Genomic DNA, 22,513 nt, shown 5'->3' with positions numbered 1-22,513 from the left:
CAATGGGAACTGGCAAAAGTAAGAAATTAAGGAAACAAATGATGACACCAAAATTTTTAAAGTAATTAAAATGGCATTAATGAAGCACCGAATGATTCTGCAGAAAAATCTAGTCAATAGGTAGGTTCAAAAGATCAAGTTGAAGTTGCAAATGGAAAAAAGGACAGTTTAAGTTAACAGATAATGGAACCCAAATCTACAGATACGAATGGCCCTGAAGGCGATAAGCAGAAAAGAAATAATATTCAAAAATATTCCTGAACATAAGGAAGGCTTCAACTTGGAAAATTAATCTTTAACAATAAAAACAAACACCTTTATCTGGAAAAATAATGTTTATCAGGCAAAACTGGTAAAAAGCAAACCAAAATAAGATAGATCCTAATGATATTGCTGAATTTAGATCATTCTCTGAATCAGTTCAATAAGTTAAATATTAATGAAAAAATGGAAGCAAGCAGGGGTTAATCCTAGAAAGAGTTTGAAAATATAGTCTCCTAAGAATACCTTAGGTTGAAGAAAAATTAAAACTGATATTGTAGAATATTTGAAAACAGATCAGAAACCAAAAGTACTCAGTCCTGTTCCATGCTCCGCCCCCCACTCCCCTCTCTGTCTTTCTCTCTGAATGATGGAGTGAATTCTCCAGTTAACTCAAGAGTGAAAGACCAAAGATAAATGCAAGCAAAGAATATACAAAATAATGTAATAAAAATATTTAGAAATGTAGAACATACCTAAAGCTATAAGGAAAAGATTAATGGTCTTAATCATTTCCATTACTAAACACAAAAGAATAAAAACAAATGCATTAAGTTTATAATTCATGAAATTAGAAAAGCCCAATATAGGGAAAATATAAATAAATAAATGTCTTGGATTTATCAGCTTATTTTACTTTATTTATTTATTTATTTATTTAGACATTTGATTCTAAATATGTAGAAAAACAGGGGTACAGAAAGAAGGTCATAAAAAGTATATAACCAAGGAATAGAAGACACGAAATTAGATAATTGCTGCAATCTATAATAAATAACTAAAACTGATCATTGTTCAAAGGCTACATATTCTATAATCATCCTGACTTTAAAAGTACACCATTTAATATCCATCCCCAAATATTTAAGAACTCCAAACAAGTTTTGGAATGCCTGTCTTTCTATGTGCTATTCTGTACATACAAACATGTAAGCTTACCCACACAGGCACATAAATCAATCTACATCAGGCTTAATGGTGAAACATCAGTACTATTTCCATCAATGTCAGCAACAAAATAATCATACTGGTTATTACCTTATTAACACTTTTGTTCTGAGAGTGCTAACCAATGAATAATATAATTGTTCATCCGAAAGGCACATGAGAATCAAATGAAAATCAACCACAAGGGGGTAAAAATGGAAAGCTTTCAGTAACATAGCTGGTTACAAAATCTATCTATCTATCTATCTATCTATCTATCTATCTATCTATCTATCTATCATTTTTTAAGTGAAAACAGCCAATCTAAAAAGGGTACATACTACATAATTCCAACCACATGACACTTTGGAAAAGGCGAAAGTATGGAGACAGAGAAAAGAGCAGTGGTTGCCAGGGTTGGGAGTTAGAGGAGGGATAAATAAGTGGAACACAGAGGATTTTTAGGACAGTGAAACTATTCTGTATGATACTGTAATGGTGGATGCATGTCATACATTTGTCCAAACCACAGAATATACAACACTGGGAGTAAACCCTAATGTAAACTATGGACCCTGGGTAATAATGGCCTGTCAATGTAGGTTCATCATTGATTGCAACAAAGGTACCACTCCAGTGTGGGATGTTGTCAGTGGAGGAGGCTATGTGTGGGGGGCAGGAGATATGTGGAAACTCTGTACTTTTTGCTCAGTTTTGCCCTGAACCTAAAATTGCTCTTCAAATAATGTCTTAAAAATAAATACATGTGGGGCGCCTGGGTGGCACAGTCAGTTGGGCATTGGACTCTTGGTTTCCGCTCAGGTCCTGATCTCAGCGTTGTGAGATCGAGCCGCCCATCGTCGGGCTCCACACTCATCGTGGAGTCTGCTTGGGACTCTCTCTTCCTCTCCCTCTGCCCCTCCCCTCTGTGCTCTCTCTCTCTAAAATAAATAAATAAATCTCTTCTAAAAATAAATAAATGCATGTATATATCGTGTGTGTGTGTGTACGTGTGTGTACACATCACCTAAAGCGATGGTAAGATAAAAACAATTCAAGATCCCACTTAAATTATAGCACAAGTACCAACAATTTAGGAGGTGAAATCTGAGACGACTGTTTTTCTGAATTTTAAATATTTGTTTTTTTTTAAACCGGGTACATATTAATTCAAGAAACAGACTCAATAATGTTATTTTCATTTTGAAAAATATTTTTTCTTTTGAGATAAAGAATATAATTCAACTTTTAAAAGCTGCTGTTAAAGACATATAAACTATGGATAAATAGAAATAAAACATGCTAAAATGTTCTATTTTATATCTGTTTCAAGTAGAGAATCAAAGAAGATGGCTGTTAGGGGAAAAAGGAAGGTGGACACACGTTCTGTTTCTCTCTCTCTCTCACACCGAACTGAACACAGACACTACGCCAATCAATGCAAGAGAAGTTTGAAATGCCATACACACCAGGTAGAAAGTACAGGAGACTGGGCTGAGCAGGGACTAACTCTGGAAAACACTTTCTCAAGGTTATTATATGAAATAAGTCTTTAATACCAGCTTATATTCTGATAATTCCTTCTTTATAGTAAAGGGGGACCTGCTTCATTGAGAGTTCTAGTTAGCTGGGTTCTGTGAAACCATGTTTGATGCAAAATTATAGTTGTTGTTACATCTGAATATCCTCTTCCACCTACTTAAACTAATAGGCATTTTTACCTGTTCTGAAAATTACAAATTATAAAGATTATAACTTGAGAGACTTTGATATAGATTTTTCCCAACTTTCTGGAACCTTCATGATTACAAATATGTTATTTACCGGAAATCTGCCTATACAGACTACCCAAGTGCACTGTGGGTATTACAGTGACACCAGTATGTTGCATGCATCTGACAAAGCACTCTCAAGGAGGGATCTGCCAGACAAGGAGAAGGAAAAACCCCCTTCAGCTGTCCAACTAATCTTTGGACACAACCAAGGTCAAAGAAAATGAACAGGGTGGGGGAAGACTCTGAAAGCTGCCTCCATGGACAATGAGGTGGGGAAAGCCGGGGATCCACCCCATTGCTGGATCAACAAAGGGCCTCAGTGAAGGGGGTAGAGAGGCCTGTAGGAACCTTGATATTCTGGAAAGATGGACTGCCCTGTCCTGAGCCTTTTCCATTGAGAGTTCCTGTGTTCAGGCTCAAAGACCCATGGTCATCAAAGGGAGGGAGGCATTTCCATTCCTTTTTGCAACCTAAGAAGAAGAGCACCAGAAAATGCCAGTGCATGGTTCTAATAGCCTCATGAAGGCAAAATCAGTTCTTCGTGGATCTCTCTTATGTATAATATGGAGTAGGAGTACAGCAATCCAGAGAGCCGTGAGGTACCAGCAAAGGCACATCCCCTTTAACACAAAGCACTAGCAAAGGAAGGAGTACACAACTCAAAATAAACGGACTGCCCCCTATACATAAATCTAAACAAATCCTTGGGGAAAGCACTAGAACCAATGTCACATTGGTTTGTGAACCAGCCTAAACTTTCCTTAATGATTTAAGAATTGCTCTACTTACTTATTGGTGACTTCATATTGAAGTTTCCCTGAAAGTCAGCTGAAGTCAGCCATTTTTGAATATCACACTAATCTAGTAAATTATAATGTGGCAATGACCTTATTTGAAAACTGTAATTTGAGCTTTTTTTTTTACTGAGCTGACGACGTGTTTTCTAAGTGGGACATATGCCCTAGATTTAATAATTACGTATTCTTTCTAATTTAGTTTTAATCTTGTAATTGGTATGAAATTTATATTCCAGGAATATGGCCCAGCTCTTTCCTCTTATTTTACGTCTTATTGGGTTTTGTACATTATGCACTGGACTATTCCCAGAACTGAGTCTTCAAAACATTGTCATCATAAAGTGATTAGGGAAGAAAGGGATAAAGAAAGGGGGCGTAATCAGAAGGGGGAATGAAGCATGAGAGACTATGGACTCTGAGAAACAAACTGAGGGCTTCAGAGGGGAGGGGGGTGGGGGAATGGGATAGGCTGGTGATGGGTAGTAATCGCTTTTTCACTTTCTCTATTGTGTCAGGGGAAAAGTACCAATAAAAACAGCAGTCTCTTACCATGTGTCAGGCCAGATGTCACACTTCCCATTCAGGAACTCTTCTGTTATTCATAGTGTACAGATGACGAAGGTAGGGTTTAGGAAATTTATTAAATAGGATCCTCAGTTTGGTTTCCAAATCTATTTGACCTCAAAGACCATGCAACAAATTCTTACATTGCTATTTACCCTTAATTTACTAATAAATCAATGAATAAACTAAATGACAAGTCTAGTTTGTTTTTTTTTTTCCTTACAGGATGGTACATTACTGATGGCATACAATACAAATATAGAGGTTCTTAACCTGGGATTCATGAGTGAGTTTAGCACATTCTTTAAAACCCAGAAATGGGGCACCTGGGTGGCTCAGATGATTAAGTGTCTGCCTTCAGCTCAGGTCATGATTTCTAGGTCCTGGGATCGAGCCCCACATTGGGCTCCCAGCTCAGCAGGGAGTCTGCCGCTCCCTCTCACTCTGCCTCTCTCCCTGCTTGTGCTCCCTCTGTCTCTGTCTCTCTCTCAAATGAATAAATAAAATCTTTAAAAAATAATAAAAAATAAAACCCAGAAATGATGTGAAAAGTGTTGGGTATACATGCATCTTATTTTCCTATGGAGATATTGACAAGCTTTCATTATTAAATGGCTAAGAACATACATCCTTGGGAGTTCATATTTCTAAAAGGATTGTTACCAGTACAGGTTAAAAAACAATCTATGGGCACAAAAGCTGGGCAACATATTTAACATAATGAGATCACAGGACACGTGATTCTGATGAAAGCATGTGCCACGGACATTTTTGACGAGGCCATTTTGATACCATCACTTTGATAATTTTACCAGTGCTAATTTTCTAAGATTTGTCAGCCACTTTTTCATTCATCATTTGGTTTCTGACTCTTGCTAACATGTTTTGAAAGGAAGCTTGGTAATGTCATAATTCATATTTTAACAGGAAAAATAATATTAGAAACTACGGATCCCATGACTGCTAATAGGTACTGATTGTCAGCAGAGTGCAGACATTTTGGCAACAACAGGAAACATCAAAGATTTGGCCTCTGCTTTGTGACCTTAAATAATAATTCATTAATCCATGTTGACTGTGTATAAACTGTTACTGAGGTACCAAGTGACTGGAGTAGCAGCAAATGTCCTGTTCTCTAGAGGAATTTCCTGTCAAAATAAGCATTTCTGTGCTGAGCTGGGGTATACTGAAGAGTTGGCTAAACCAGATAAAATGGCTTAGGTTGAAAATGTTTCTGAATTTAACTCTGATGCATTGCTACTGGGAATGTAAAATGGTATAATTGCCATTGAAAATGGTAACGCTTGGGGCACCTGGGTGGCTCAGGCAGTTAAGCGCCTGCCTTTGGTGCAGGTCATGATCTTGGGGTCCTGGGATCGAGCCCCGCGTCAGGTTCCCTGCTCAGTGGGGAGCGTGCTTCTCCCTCTCCCTCTGCCCCTTCCACTCCGTTCTCTCTCTCACTCACACTCACTCTCTCTCAAATAAATAAATAAATAAATAAAAAGGAACCTATTTTTTAAAAAGAAAATGGCATGGTGGTTCTTCAAAAAATTAAAAATAAAATTACTATATGATGCAGCAATTCCAGTTCTGGGTATACACCCAAAAGAACTGAAAGCAGGGACTTGAACAGATATTTGTGTACCCATATTCATAGCAGCATTATTCATAATAGCCGAAAGATGGAAGCAACCCAAGTGCCCATCAGCAGATGAATGAATAAACAAAATGTAGTACATTCGTACAAGGAATATCATTCAGCCTTAGGAAGGATGGAAATTCTGAAAATGCTACAATGTGGATGAACCCTGAAGCCATTATGCTACGTAAAATTAGAGCAAATATTGTATGATTCTACTTATATGAGGTCCCTAGAGTAGTCAAATTCACAGAGGCAGAAAGTAGAAGGGTGGTTGCCAGCGTCTGTGAGTGGGGGAAATGGAGCTAGTGTTTAATAAGTATAGAATTTCAGTCTGGAAGATGAAAAAGCTCTCAAGAAAGTAGTTGTCTGGGGTGATGGGCAAAATGGGTGAAGGCAAGTGGGAGACACAGGCTTCCGGTTATGGAATGACTAAGTCACAGGGATGGAAGACACAGCATAGGAAATATAATCAATGGTACTGCAATAGGGTTGGATGGTGACAGATGGTGGCAACACTTGTGGTGAGCACAGCATAGCACAAAGAGTTGTCCAATCACTATGTCGCACACCTGAAACTAATGTAACATTGTGCGTCAACTGTACTTCAATTAAAAAAAGAAAAAAGTGGTTGTCTGAGTGTATTGGGGCTGCTGTAACAAGATACCATAGACTAAGCCGCTTATAAACAAGCATCTATTTCCCATAGTTCTGGAGGCTGGGAAGTCCAGGATCACGGCACCAGTGGATTTGGTATCTGGTAAGAAACCACTTCTTGGTTCACAGATGGCCATATTCTTGTTGCGTCCTCACTTAGCAGAAGGGGCGAGGGATCCCTCCAGAATCCCTTTTAATTCCATTCACAAGGGCTCCACCCTCATGATCAAAGCCCCACTTCCTAATACTATCACCTTAGGAATTAGGATTTCAACATATGAATTTGGGGGGGGACCCAAACATTCAGACCGTAGCTGTGGGGATGTGAATATATTTAATGCCTCTGAAATGAGAATTTAAAAACTGTTAAAATGGTAAATTTTATGTATATTTTATAACAATAAAAACGTTCCTGTACTATCACCTATAATGACTTTTATAACATGCAGACATTAATTTTGTACTCTTTTGGGCTCAGGTTTCATTTTCTTTATAAAATCTTTCTTAACCTATTAGAATTGCCACTTCAATCGGTATTACTTCTATCTTTGTGCATACATATGTGATTGAACATGCACTGTACGGTGTTTATCTGTACTTTTTCTGTATAATCTTTGTGGGTGGGGACAATGTCACTTTCATCATTGCAGTCTGATGTCACGGGCCACAGAAACCACTCCGATTGTTTCCTGGGCTTATCACTTTAGTTAAGACGTAAGCCCTCTATTATATACATTAAACACAGTGGATTATGCTCACAGCCTGCCTGAGCGATCACCCTCATGGCAGTCTTTGATTTTATTATATTTGCCCAAAGGTAGCCCCAAATAATCCCAATGAGCTGCAGACTGGAATTCCTTATCTGCTCAGTAGTTAGAGAGAAAGACTGTACAAAGTTCAACATTCCCAAGAGAAAACCTCTCGGTTGTCCTAAAAAAAGACCCACCAAGCTGCTAATGGTACTCTTGAGGCCTGGGGCATAATCTGTTCTGTTCTCCCTGGTGCCGAGTCATACGTTAGGAATAGGAATAGAGGCAGTAGTGTAATTCTTTCAAAACACAGATGAAGCAGCCCGACTGCACAGAGTTACCGCACCTGCCACCCACCTAATTTACTAGCCATTATCTACCCAATCACAAATATTTCATGCGTAGGAGCCTGAAGCAGAATCTTACAAAACTGTCATCCCTCCAGAATAGCAAGGGTTATGTAGACCTTTACCCACCTATGAAGGTGCTCATACTTCTATCTGCATCGGGCATTCAGCGTGAGTGTTGGTTTTAGTGGTTGCTCATTCATTTGTCAGGGGAGAGAAGGAACAGTTGATAATAACGTGGAGGATTTACTGCCGGGCCCCAGGCTCTTCAGCCTCCTGTACTTATTTAATTGGGGTGTGGCGATCTTCACACACACCTAGTGGTGAGCTGGAGCCGGTTTATACTGGCTCAGGAGGCGACTGGGTGCATCTCTCGCCAGACCAGCCTTCAAAGATATCTTTTTGCGAACTTGAAATTGGCCGTGGTAGGAGTACGTAAGCCATGTAAATCAGCATCCCACCCCCCACCTTTTTCAGAGAGCTGATTTTTCAACCTTTGCCAGTACCCCACTGCCTATATTCTGTGCTGTTTTCTCCTTTTATTTTTACACGAAAAAAAAAAAAAAGAAAGAAAGAAAAATCCAAGGATTGCCTAGGTCTGAAACCAATCCCAACTTTGCCATTTCCTGGCTATGAAACCTCAGGGAATTTACTTAATTTCTCTGTGCCTCTGTTTCCTCATCTATAAAACAGGAATAAAAACATCTATTTCATGAAGTTGTGAGAAGTAAATGTCGTAATTTGTGCAAAATGGTTACTGGTATTACACCTCCTCTTCTGAGCCCCTCCTACAAATGACCATGTGGGGAAGCTGACTTGAGGACACACTGTACCCGGGAGAACATCAGTTTCCTCCATGAACAGGTTCAGGACCCTTAAGTCTCAAGAGTACCAATTTTGAAACTGATTTGATCCATGACACTATTCCATTAAAAACCCCTATGAAAAAGGTTTGCTAATTTTCTATCAAAGGATCAAGAGTATTTTGGGGGGAAATGCATAATTTAACAAAAATACACTAAATAGAAATTGATGTACCAGTTTATGTCTTTCAATGGATTTGGGGCATATTCTTATTAAAAATAAGACTACACTTAAATATAAGAGAATGATCAAATAACACACTTAAGATTATTTTAGTATCAAAAATAATTGAGACTGGTAGAAAGTGAAGTAATAGCAATGGTTTGATAAACTACATTTGAGGTCCGGATAGTATCAATCTCATAGTATGTTATAATTAACAAAGAAATGGATGTCAAACAGCTTGTGCTTGAGCCTTCCTCTTCCAGCAGATCACAAGATCTTGTGTCTCAGAACCTTTGTTTCCTTTATGCAGGGAAGATACTTCGGTGCCCAAATGATGCCATGGGATTTTATGGGAATCAAGAAAGAAAGAAGTATTTTAAATCACACATGCACACATAACACCGTGGGTGCTGCAGTCGGCCAAGCAACCAACTCTTGGTTTCGGCTCAGTCGGTGATCTCAGGATCATGAGATGGAGCCCCCTGCCCCCCAACGTTGGGCTCTGTGCTCAGCAGGGAGTCTACTTAAGACTCTCTCTTCCTTTCTCTCTGCCTCTCCCCCCCACCCCCATGTTTTCTCTCTCTAAAATAAATAAATCTTTAAAAAAATAAAATAAAATACACACACGCATATTGGGATAAAGCTGGCAAACTGAATACAGGATCTGTTTTACCCCCAAATGCCACTGAAAACAACAGTAAAGGAACCTTTTTTTTTTTTAAGATTTATTCATTTATTTGAAAAAGAGAGAACGCGGGGGTGGGGTGCAGAGGGAGAGGGAGAGAGAGAACCTCAAGCAGACTGCATGCTGAGCATGGAGTCAGACATGGGGCCTGATCTCATGACCCTGAGATCATGACCTGAACCAAAATCAAGAGTCTGATGCTTAACTGACTGAGCCACACAGGCGCTTGCCCCTGCCCCCCTTTTTCCTTAAAGCGAAACCCAAGAGCAGTGGGGACAGGCAGCAATAAGAAGTTTGGGACTGGAAAAGATAAAAGTAGTGAAACAGTATCTGGCTCATTAGTCAGTCCTGTCACAAAGATGATGAGTGGAAGTTTAAGGAATTCAATGGAAGTTTTAATATGTCACTTGATATTGAATTGAGATGAAAAAAAGTTACTTTTCCCCAAATCTCAGGCCTAGGAAATGCCAATGCTAACTGTCTGTTAGAGAGGTTTTGAAAGATGGTCCTAGGACCAACATGCCACTTGGGAACTTGTTTCAAATGCAAATTCTTGAGCTAGTCCACACTAGCGGGTCAAAACCTGTGAGGCCCAGCACTGTGTTCCAACCAGCTGGCCTCTGGGCAGCAGGTGTAAAGGACTGCTACTCTTCACTGACCTAACACCAACACTAGGGAATAATAATTCAGTATGACAGAGTCACTCCCAAGTAATAGATCTAAAGCCTCAAAAATAAAGGAATGGTTAACATTTTTCCTCAGAAATTAAAAGAATGATAATAAGAATCTCCAGTGATAACTGAAGTATTCAGCATTTCACATTTCAATGTCCTTCACCCTACTAAAATTATTATGAAAAACTTTAGAAAGCTTATAAAAAACTATTTTTACTACACACACAGTATCTCCATTTATGAATAAAAAAGAAAATAAAGCAGAAAGCTCTATCATGAACCAACAGGACCCTATTGCCTACTAATGCTTGCGACTATAACATTCTTTGGATCCCAGATTCAGAAATGGACAGAGATCACCCGGTCACCATCCGACTCCATCAGAGGTCAGTAAACTTGTTACATAAGGGGCCAGACAAAATATCTTAGGCTTTACGAGCCATACAGTCTCATCGCAGCTACTCAACACTGCCACTGTAGTGCAAAAGCAGCCACAGAACATATGTACACAAGTAAGCATGGCTATGTCCCAATAAAGCTTCACTTCGAAAGCCAGGCTTGCAAGCCAGGTCTGCCCCGTGGGCTACAATTTGCTGGTCCTTGAACGACGCGATGGAAGATTAGGAAGCATTCTCGGGACCAGATACCGCAAAGTACTTTTAAAGATTGTAGACTCTCAAACAGCTTCCCACGGCAGGTCTGTTAATCTGCACTACAGCTGGCAAAGCATTCACAAAGGAAATTCTGAATCTAATGCCTTCTTGCCAACTTCAGATTTCTCTATCACCCCTAACGTGTAAAAGAAGATGCTTTACGTTTAGAAATGCACGAATTGAGAAATACTAATAAGATAAAGGACAGAGAGGATTGCTTTGGTCCGGGTAAACTTTTATCTATGATGCCAGTTTATTAAAAAGCCCTGTGTGAAAAAGGCTCGCTCGTATTCACGTGAAAGATAACATCCTAAGTAGTCCAAGAGTATTTCAAGAAAACGCATAAATTATTTTTAAAAAGGAAGATGTCAATTAACTGTATTTGTAAGTTTTGTTACATTTCTGAAATTTAAGAAGCTAAAATAAAGGATTAAGAAAAAGGAGAAAATTGGTCTAGTCCAAAAATGAATGATGGGTCGAGGGCAAGAGCATTTAAGTCACAATTCTCAACACGCACCACCCTTCCCACGGTCCCTTCCTGTGTAAATCTGGTGACATCATCTTTGCAAATCAAAGAAACACTGTACCTGATTTACTATAAACTTTGGTATTTCTTCACCAGTTTTCTTCATTTAAGTGTTTTATTTCATGATAATTTAAGATTTGCAGAGAAGTTACAAATACACCGCAGCAAGCTCCCATATACTCTTCACCGAGGACTTCCTCCAGTTTTTAGAAGCTGACAAAACAAGAGATTTTAACCTTAAAGTCCCAACCGAAAAAAAATGAGACATTTGGAAATAAATTCACATGCCAAATTTGTAGGTATTGTTTAAATAAATTGTACAGCGCTTTCAAATTCAGTACCCTGAACATGAAAATGTAGTCAGCAAACCGTTCTTCAGTTCTCAGCTCATGTCACCGCAAAACAGGCACCATCTCTGTCACTTTCTAGTATAATATTCTTTTCATTTCCTTCACAACACTTATCTTACTCAATAGTTACATTATTTGTTTATTGGCTTATTGTCTGTCCTCAGAGACTTTACCAGTTATGATTCCTGCTCTCCTTGTTAGAATCCCTGGGCCCAAAATAGTGACTGGTGAATTCTGAGTAGACACACGCTCAAGAGACTTTGCTACAAGGATGACTGAATGAATGAACGAATGCCTACATAAATGAGTAAACACTTCAGATAGAGCAGGGGTGATACAAGGCAGAGGATTAAACACACATATATTTAAACTGTTACTGTTTCTGAAATCTCAAACCTTTAAAAGTCTACCACCATCCTTAATACGCATGAGCACTGGGTGTTATACACAACTAATGAATCGTTGAACACTACATCAAACACTAATGATGTACTATATGTTGGCTAACTGAACATAATAAAAAAATAAATAAATAAAAGTTTATTTTTAAAAAGTCTACCACTAGACATACACAGTGAAGTTTCGGGGAGCCTATGTGTTAGTCCATCATCTTTGAAATCACTTCTTACTGGGGGAAAGTTTAGAATTATTACTCCCAATACATTCTTGTTCTCTAAAAGCCAAACTTTTCAAAGTAGATGTGTCTCATTGATTCACTGCACACAGTCCTTCCTAGCATTATTCATCTGATGTGAAAAGTCAATAAAGAAAAATTTCAAATTAACCTCAAAGTTAGATTAATTACAGTATTAATCATTTTTCTGTATGTAAAAGTATATTTGAAAGAACTCATATCTTGGATTCTAACCTTATGGCGGTGGTTTGGGAATAAGACATTTTGAGGAGACAGGTGAAAAGTTTAAGAGACAAAACAGGGAATGATGCAGTTCTCCTATTTCCTTCCCATGCTCAGCCCTCAGCTTGGTCCAGAAATTACCTGAGTAGGAAAAAGAAAGGAAGGACAGATGTTTGGCAGGAAGGATGGATGGAAGGCAGGGAGGCGGGAGAGACTACCTATCTCCATATTCTCCATGAACACTCACATTGATCCCAGGGTCAAATATTACAAAATGTGTCCAAAAATCAAAGCACTTGATCGCTTGACCAACCAAGGGGAGAAAAAGGCATTCCAAAATACACATTGATAAAATATCCACTTATCAAATAAAAAGAAGCAAGAAGACAAAAATGGGGCACTTTCAGGCTCTCTACTTCATTTAGAGTGTTTGTCTTTCTCCTCTCTCTGGAGCTGCCCTGTTGAGGAAGGGTAGACACTAATAAATACAACCAATACAGCACACATTGATCTCCCATCCAAAGAGTACAATAATCCCACTGTCGCTTCTGGAACATCTCCTGCTTATGATGTAACGAGTGGCGAGTAACTCAAATTATTGTGAACTAAAGGTTATTAAACTGAATTTCACTGCCAAGAAACATATCAACATTGATACTCAAAACAGAGTTGAAGGAAAAATTCATTTTCTGACCTCATGCATAAATTTTGAAAGACCAAAAATAATGATAATAAAAGATAAATAAAACCCTAGATTTTTTTCTGCATAAAAATAAAGTCACAATAAGTAGTAGTAGTGCTGAGCTTATTCATTTGAAACTATTTTTTATGTACTTAAAGAATAAAGCAAATAAGTTTGTAATCTTATTTTGAACCAAGATTTCTGTGTAAGTGAAAAGAGATACAGATATAAAATCAAATAATATTAAAACTCCATAAAGTTGACTTGAAAAAAAAATCAGTATCCACTCATATGTTTTATTTTTTAAATATATATAGTTTCTACCCTCCCCTTGAAAAAGCTGAGAAACGGTGAAAACCCATAAGAATGAGCCCTCCTAACACCTAGACTGTCGTTTCTAAATTCCATTAACTACCAAAAAGAACCAGGGCTACTTGGAATGGCTGATACTTAGACTGAGATATGAAATGTACAAGAGGAGCTTGGGGCATCCTGTTGGTACCGAAAAGCAGGGTTAAGAAATTAATGGGACAGGAGTGCTTCCAGGATGTTCCGTATCTTGAACTGATTGCTGATAACATGGAAATGGTCAGTTTGTGAAAATTCATTGGGATTCTTTTATGACAGGCTCTCTTTTCTATATGTATACACAGGAGCCAACTGGAAAGGAATCCCAATGAACAAAAAGATATTACTTGAGCATCCAGGAAAAAAAAATCACTGCAATTAATTAAAACATAACAAATATTTTTAAAATCCATAAATTTATGATACTCAAGGAAAAAGGGAACTCTTCCCCTAAAAATAAACAAAGAAATATCTTTGATCACCCTCTGAAGAAACTCAAGTATCAACTCTGAAACTGTCTATCAAAAGCATGTACTCTGCTTTTCCTGGATGACTGTATTTCAGGGTCAAATATTAGTTGATCCAAATACATGATGTCTACTTCTAAAGATTTTATTTATTTATTTGTTTGTCAGAGAGAGAAAGCACAAGCAGGGGGAGCAGCACGCAGAGGGAGAGGGAGAAGCAGGCTCCCTGCTGAGCAGGGAGCCCGATGCCAGGCTCAATCCTAGGATCCCGGGATCATGACCTGAGCCGAAGGCAGATGCTTAACCCACTGAGCCACCCAGGAATCCCGATGTCTACTTCTAATAACTTCAGAATAAAAAGGAGGAGGGATAAATTAATCTGGGTGTGTGTGTATGGGAGTTCACTATACTATTTATTTTCTTTACTTTTGTATAGTTTGAAATTTTTCTATATGAAAGGTATCTTTTTAAAGTAGATTAAAAGAACAGCAAAAGATGAAAAGAATCTTACAAGACAAATCAAAATTTCCTTCTTCCTTACTATTCACTTACAAAACCTGTGATATTAACAGTATACTTTTTTTTTTCACTTAATTACTTCTTCATATCGTTTACTGGATATGTGTCTAACACACAATTTACTTTTCAAAGCTGGTCCAAATTTTTTCAGATTTGGGGGTGACCATTTTTCTAAAACCTCACCTACCAGAATGAGAAACACAACATATGGGGATGGACTGGTCTGGGCACAGCCTTTATCCCTGGATAAAGACTCTCTCCTGGTCCTTTGTTTCCATTCTTACCAATGGAGTGAGAAGGATATTTTGAAGTCCTCTCATTCCTCTTCCCTCTAGAGAAGACCTGGCTACCGGCCTGCTACCTTCCCCCTGGCCCCTTTACCTCTTCAGAATGAGATGCCTGTTGAGAAGAGACCTCCTTCAACCTGAGAGACGGAAGAGGAGGAGAAGCCCAGAAGAGGAAAAAAAGGGCAGGTAAAATGACATCCATGGGCATTGCCAATTCTCATTGGATATTGTCTCCATTTCTACTACCTGAGGGAGGAATCTCACAAGCTTCAAAACAGATAAAACGGAGCAAACATCAGCAAAGAGCTGAACACACTTTCTCCTCTATCCATGTTATATTTGCTGACTGGTTAGCTGATTTACTGAGTTTCCCTTTTTCACGGCATTTCAACCTGTTTTATAGGTCCTTAATGGCTTCTAAGCACTCCCTACTCCATTTTTTCCATCTTGGTTAAGTAAGAGGGAATGGGGAAGTAATAACAGGAACTCCGAGAAAATGAGATAAAGGGGGCTTTCTGAAATATTTCCTGAGGATACATGCATACAAACTAATTCCTGTGTTGAAAGAACAACACAAACACGTTTCGTAAAGGAAATGAGATGCTAATCGCCTACATTTTCCTTTTAAAGAAGAGTTTAATTTCTGTCTCGTAGTCAACTCACAACTCAGCAAATGTGTGTGAGAACAAATTTCCATTTACTTTATTCCCATGAACTTAAATCTGATGGTCAAAGGGACTCCTGTACATTTCATCTCTGCTTGTGGTCAAGTATCAGGAGATCCTAGGCAACACTGGCCTAGAAAATTTCCTGAGACAGAGCAAAGTAATGCAGCCAGGACCCTAAACTACCCAAAATAAACATCCAAACCTGCTGGCCTTCTGTCTTGTCTGCTTCAACATTAAAAGTGGATATCCTGAGGCCTAAAATCTACTTAAAGTAACAGGCAGTACTAGTTAGAAGGTAAATGAGTTGTTGGTACAAGAACTGCTGTTTGGGGATTGAGTCAGTTTCTTCCATCTGTAAACTCCGATCAAGTAATTAGTGTTTGGGTTTAGCTAATGTGGACAGAAAAGGACCCTATGATTTGAAATGCCTTTGTGGTTAAATTTCTTTATTACCGTATAAAAGCTTGATTCAATATCAAATTAATAGGAACATCCCTGTAACTAGTTCAGCTTCCAACAATACACAGCGATCAAAGACGCAGAAAGAGACAATTTGTGATTGACTACAACCGACTGTGCTTGAAGGTACATCTGATTCTGATGGTGAGATTTCTCAAGGTCAAAAGTTCTACAAGTGTAGATGGCACACTGAATCACTCTGATGTCTGGATTGAATAGGGGGCTAGTACATGGACTCTAATCCCTATGCGTGTCATTCAAAAAGAGGCCAAATTACTGAATCACTTTTGCCTCCCAGGGACGAAAACAGTAAGATCAGGAGCTGGACCTCTGGGGTCATAAAATATCACTCTGAAATGACAACCTCAAGGTCTAGAAAGAATGATTCTAACCTCATCACTATGCAAATCAGATTTCCAAACTAAGAGCAATACCATTGTGATTCTGGAAAAGTCTTCCCTCTTCTTAGGCTGGTCTGGGAGGGGTGAGCTTAACCTCAGAAAACCACCATTTTAAAAAAACACATATTTTATATAAAGTAATAAAATGCCAAACAAGAATAAAGACTAACAGCATGTCATGTGTAAAGCACGTGGAAGTAACTTCATGAAAGGAGAAAAGAAACTGATGCCTAAAGCAGGAAACTTGATGGCAGAAGCCTACAGGCACCGAGGCAGGTAACAGAAATCTGTAAGGCTGGCTGCATTAAATACTTCGGGCATCATAAAGATTAGCAAACTTCAGTCCTTGGCATAGTAACAAGACCAGATTTTTAATCTTCCAAGAGAAGCTACGTGTCTGATTTTTCTGTGAAGTTTCCAGATTGTCCAATGTTGGCAATTAATTACATTTTAAAAAAGAAAATGTTCACAGGTTAAAAGATTATAGTCTAATATTTGACCCATGGGCTGCTGGTTTGCAAGCTCTGCTCTAAAGTGTAATTTTAAATAATGCAGTAATAAACAGAAAGCTTCTTATATAACTATGATTATTACACTAAATTATTGAGCCTTGGTTTCTGCTCTACCAAGAGGAACCAGTCCATGCAAGGAAAGGGTAGGAGCAGTATCAGCAGATTTGGGGTGTTTCCCAAATTACAGATGTCTAAATTATCACCACCACCACCCCGCGCCCCAGGGCAAATAAGAGTTTGAGTAGAGGACACACAGCTTGTGAAAGCCCCCAAGAACTCTACTGGTACACCCCCCTACTCTGGGTGTCACTCATCTCAAGAAAGTAGAAAGTTTTGTATAACTGGGAGGAATGTGTCCAAATAGTGAAGACCAAAGTCACTGAGCCTAAGATATCATATAGCGCATGTGAAGTGGCTCTGAAAATAGTAACTGCAAATATCAAAGATGACAAGGGGCCCCCATAGTAAGCACTGCTGATACCATGTTAGTTATTTCAATCTCTTGGGAAAAGAAGAAAATCAGCTACTTGTTTTCTATGAAAGATTATAAAAAGTGGATGCATTTTCAGAATGTGTGCGTGCATGCATGTGTGTGAATATATGTATATAATTCAAGCAGGGTTAACATTTCATTTTGTAGGCTTATATCTGCAGCTTTATTACTCCAGAAGGGAAGGGTGGTGTCAATTCTACATGATGTCAGGCTGCAGATAGAAAAAGATTAACAAATATTTTGATACGTTTTTCTACTTCCTATCCTTAAAAAAAAAAAAAAAAAAATCCAGCAGAACTTTTTCTCAAGATGCCTAAACACAACCAGGATTACTACATATTACTTTTTGGTCTGATATACACATTAAAGAATATATAAAGAAACACCTTCCTGTGATCTGGTAATGTCTCACTAATCTTTTGCTGTTATTAAGCACTGCCTAATCTAACCCTGTTCCTGATCTTAAGCTTGTGTTCTCCTAACTCACCTTGTAACCAGGAGTCAAAGCCTTCCAGGTCAGCATTAAGGTAAAAGCTGTTCAAAGTGGTTTATCCTCAAATGCCAGCAGCTATTTTCCCTGGGACTCAGTCTGTCTAGGGTGATATGGTCGATGACAGGAGTGGCTCCTTGATTTCTTTCTCTTGCTGTTTTGTGGCAAGGGGCAGAACTGAAAAAGAGAGATTACACTCATACAGTACAACCCCGCAGAACTTTCATGAGCTTCTCAGGGGGCTGCAGATGACCAATCGGGAAATTCCTTCCAATTTATCTTTTGAGGACAAAATTCATAAGGGATGGTGTCTCAGGTTTTACCTCCTTTGCTCAGTCTTATGGAATCTCAAAGATGCAGCCACTGAACCCGCCAGCCATCAGTAACATTCATAACTGACATCTTATCCAGAGTCTGGAGTAAGAAAACTCTAAATTTATATAACAAATATTTTCTAAAAGGGGACAAAGCATATTTTCCAGAAACATGTTTAATCCTCCAATTAAATGTAAACTTTAGTATTTATTTATTTATTTATTTATTTATTTATTTAAGTAGGTTCCACACCCAGCACAGAGCCTAATGCAGGGCTTGAACTTACAACCATGAGATCGAGACCTGAGCCAATATCAAGTCAGATGCTTAACTGAGTGAGCCACCCAGGTGCCCCTAAACCTTAGTTTTTAAAACCAGTAAGTATGAAGTGGTTTCACCACATAAGCATATAAATGTACTATCACCGTGCCCTGATAAAGACTCATTAATAGTCTATAATTTGCCATACAGAGTGCAACTGCCAAACTCCCAGAACAATCCTCCAGCAGAAAGAGCTGACTCTGCTATCGAAGAATAGTTTTCAACTTGACATTATTTCTCAGAAGGCAAAGAATATTTTATGAAAAGATAATGTTCACTTTAAACTTTAAGGCAAAATAAAAAAGAAGAAGAAGGAGGAGGAGGAGGAGGAGAAAGAAAAAAAAACCTGGTAAGTACTCCAAAGTAGAAGTCACATGAGTAACTCTGATCCGGAAATATGACAGCGGTTTTTTCCTTCAAGCCATAAACCTCTCTAGCGGGTTCATTTATTCACAAGGTAGCTTTAAAAATCACTCCCCAGCTTTGATCATTTTTCAAGCTGCTTCTTTCACTTGGTTTTAGTTTTTCTCTTTTTACTTATGGAAAAGGAAAAAAATTAATGCACACACACGTATTCTGAAAGACGATGACCTCACGGAAGAGCAAGAAGATTGAGGTCTACTCAGGATCCTATGCTGTGATGGCTCCTGTAAGTACCATTCTTCCGGGGAAAAAGGTGGGTGTTTTAAACCCCCCTACAGCTCTACAAAAAAATGGTTTTTTAAAATCTCTACTATGTTGTAAGACAATTCCATGCATCTTACAGGTCCTGAATAAGATGTAATTGATGACTGTGATGATGGCCTAGAACTAAAGTCAGGGTCCATCAAGATTATTTTTGCATGCTCAGCATGATACCTGTTTATTTTCTGCAAACACCACTCAATCCATGCTCTTTAATCCCACATAATTATAGGCAGACTGAATATGGTCAGCTGCAGGAAATCCCCTCCCCACTTTTCTTTGCTCTTTTCTATGATGGGCTCTGCCAAGCTGTGAAAAAGGAAAAGAAAGAAAAGTATGGCAAAGGGCCCCGCCTCCCCCACACTACATTAGAGTTTCTTTTCGCCCACGCCCATTCCTCTTCCCTAGTCTTACTCGCCATAACCTCTTACCATCCTGAAAGGGCAAGTGGGAAAGTAAAAGAGAACAGATGACCATGGGGTAAAATCATAGTTTCCTCTCTGTTTCCCCAGTACAGCAGCAGAGGAGAGGAAAACAGGCAGGAAGAAGGCAGAATCTTGCTGACCATACCTAAGGAATTCCCAGATGGCATACGTGTTTTGTTGCCAGACTATGTATATCAGACCTCAGCCTGAGGAGCATCTTTCCACTTCGTTCATCTCTTTTTCCTTTGCCTACATGTCCTTCAAAACCTAGCTCAAAACCACAACCCCCAGTGCCTTCACTGATCTCTGCTAAAAGAAGCAACTTATCACACCTGATACTTTGGTCAAGTCTACTGGCATACACAGCTGTCTCGGTCTTACCTCTTGCTTATACCTCTTATCTCCCCTATCAGACTGGGTTGAGTCTGAGAAGCAAGGACTGGACCTTAGTTCCCCGCACACAGTGTGAGGTAAAAGTGAAAATTACAATGCTTCTATTTATATGTATGTACTTTGTAAGAAATTAATCTATTATTGTTCCTTTTGCACAAAAATGTGTATTTTCACACACTGTGTATGCAATGTCACAGAATAAAATTAGTTTTGGCCTGTTCTGAGACTATAGTGAATGTTCCAATGGACATTCTGTGCAATTTTCAAAAAGACAGCAACCACAATAAAGTGTAGTGCCTTCTATAAGCTTGGGGGGGGGGGCGGGGAGATGACCACTCTGATTAAAGAGTAGCACTCTATCAGCATGTGGTTCAGATATAGTCAATCATCCCTGATAGGTACTAAAGCCAGAAATATTAGGAATAATTATTTTAATTCAGCTTCAAAAACTTGATTAGGACAGAAAGATTTATATCATCACATTCAAATTCCAAATTTGCAGGTGGCTAATATATTGTTTTATTCAGAAACCAAGAAGTTTAACCAAGTGACAACAAAACTTTATTTAATTAAGTAACTGTACAGGTTTTTTTCTTTTACACATAAACTGTGTGCAGGGCAGAAGTCCAAAGGTACAAAGCTTATAAAGTTCAAGTCTGATTATTCCTGTGACAACAAATATCGAAGATTAATTCTTAAAGCTCTTGTTAAAAATACACTCAGAGATGGGAAGAGGTTGTTTCTTTTTAAAACTATGACCAAAATTAATGCTTTAAAAAATTATATCTGCTTTTTTTCGTAACACATGAAAGGAATCATGTTCTAATTTAACGATACATTCTGCAGACCAAAAAGCTGCCCCAACACCTTCCACCTAAGCAATTAATAAATTAGAAATTATAAAGGTTGGAAAGGCTGATTCAAACAAAGTCTTCTATACCAACCAGTACTTGGGTAGGAGCCTCTGCAGAATCTCATCAGGGAGTTTAGTGATTTGGCAAAGTTTCCTTCTGAATGGCTCATTCAGGAAGCAAATGATCCTTTATCTTTGCAACAGAATTCTTCCTGTAAGTTGTGTGACTAATCCTCCCACGGTCTGAATTTTGCCCACTATACACCATGTTCTTGTCCAGCACACTCCCCACACATTCCACTCATTTCTTATTCGGGCCCCTCAGAGCATAGGATGTATTCTATCAAACACTAGACTGTCTCGTGTAGCTACTAAGTTAATGCATAGAATGCAAAATGGAGACAAGATAAAACAAGCTCCATCATTCTGTGACTTACTATTATAAGAAAAGATTCTTATAATAGTAAAAACAGAAAGACCAGTAGAAGAGTATTTTCACAAAGTTAGCAGTCTACATAGCAAAGTCCATTTCACAACAAAAATAAGAGATGAGACATTTTTTTTAAAAGATTTTATTTATTTATTTGACAGAGAGAGAGAGACAGCCAGCGAGAGAGGGAACACAGGCAGGGGGAGTGGGAGAGGAAGAAGCAGGCTCCCAGTGGAGGAGCCTGATGCGGGGCTCAATCCCCGCCCTGAGCCAAAGGCAGATGCTTAAGGACTGAGCCACCCAGGCATCCCCCCCCTTTTTTTTAAAGATTTTATTTAGACATGAGACATTTTTTACTATTTTCTGTACATTAGGTGTCCCGTTGTGCTGACTCAATGCCCACATCATTTTCACAAAGATGGATTGGTCTTTATTTAGGGTCAAACATCCTAAATTGCTTTCCCAGAAAACTGCAGCCTAAACTATGGCATAAGACCTTTTCTCATTATCTTGTTTACTCTGGCTACTGTCTCCACTAAATATCTTAGTTGGTAAAAAGATTTTGCTCTTTTGTTTTTTGCACTGACAACAGGGTTTAGACAAGAAATTGATTTTTCTCTTCTTACCTGTGATAATCCCAAATACACTGAGGATTTCTACACGGTGTCTAAATCCCTGGAGAATAGATTTAATGCTACAACCCTATAGAGTCTATGAAAACAAGCTGTTCTGGGGTAATTTCTTGAAGATGAAAAACACGATCTGTGGGCACTTTCACCCAGCAATTATTGCGGTTTTCCTGTCAATAACTGAACAGCTGATTTTTAATTCAGAAATTTATCTAATCTCATTATTGCTACCATATATCAAATAAGTTAAAATTCACCATCTGATACAACATAACAGAGTTTTCACATCTGCCATTAAGCACTGATTAATTTATCCACTCAAAACTACGTCAATTGTGCAGTTATTATATACAGACATCAAAACCAGACACTAAAGAAATATAGAAATGTAACAATCAACAAAAATAAAGCTCCTTCCCTTAAGAAATTTAGTTTAGGGGCGCCTGGCTAGCTCAGTCAGAACAGCATGCAACTCTTGATCTCAGGCTCATGAGTTCAAGCCCCATGTGGGGTGTAGAGATTACTTACATAAAGAAAACTTAAAAAAAAAAAAAAGAAATTTAGAGTTTAGCCATAGATAACAGGATACAGTATATGAATAATCTTTTTAAGTTACAAAACCAGAAAATATGTTATGGATATTCATGG

The 22,513-nt window shown here is 38.5% G+C and overlaps 1 protein-coding gene across 11 annotated transcripts in view; it reads right to left on the bottom strand.

Annotated features, from left to right (window-relative positions):
- Nucleotides 1-22,513, bottom strand: part of OSBPL6 (oxysterol binding protein like 6) — a 200,840-nt gene that overhangs the window by 95,417 nt on the left and 82,910 nt on the right. The window contains exon 2 of one of the 11 annotated variants that reach the window (XM_087861747.1): nt 17,813-17,992. The exons of 9 other annotated variants lie outside the window; for them this stretch is intronic. The gene's annotated coding sequence lies outside the window, so the exon portion shown is untranslated. Of the gene's footprint in view, nt 1-11,344; nt 11,363-17,812; nt 17,993-22,513 lie in introns of those variants that run through there. One more of the 11 variants, XM_087861748.1, reaches the window with a different exon arrangement.

The sequence above is a fragment of the Ursus americanus genome, chromosome 1 (genome assembly GCF_024610735.1).
Source record: "Ursus americanus isolate L20-20 chromosome 1, mUrsAme1.1.p, whole genome shotgun sequence".
In the NCBI taxonomy this organism is placed as follows: domain Eukaryota; kingdom Metazoa; phylum Chordata; class Mammalia; order Carnivora; family Ursidae; genus Ursus; species Ursus americanus.
This window is presented reverse-complemented; position numbering and strand designations above follow the sequence as displayed.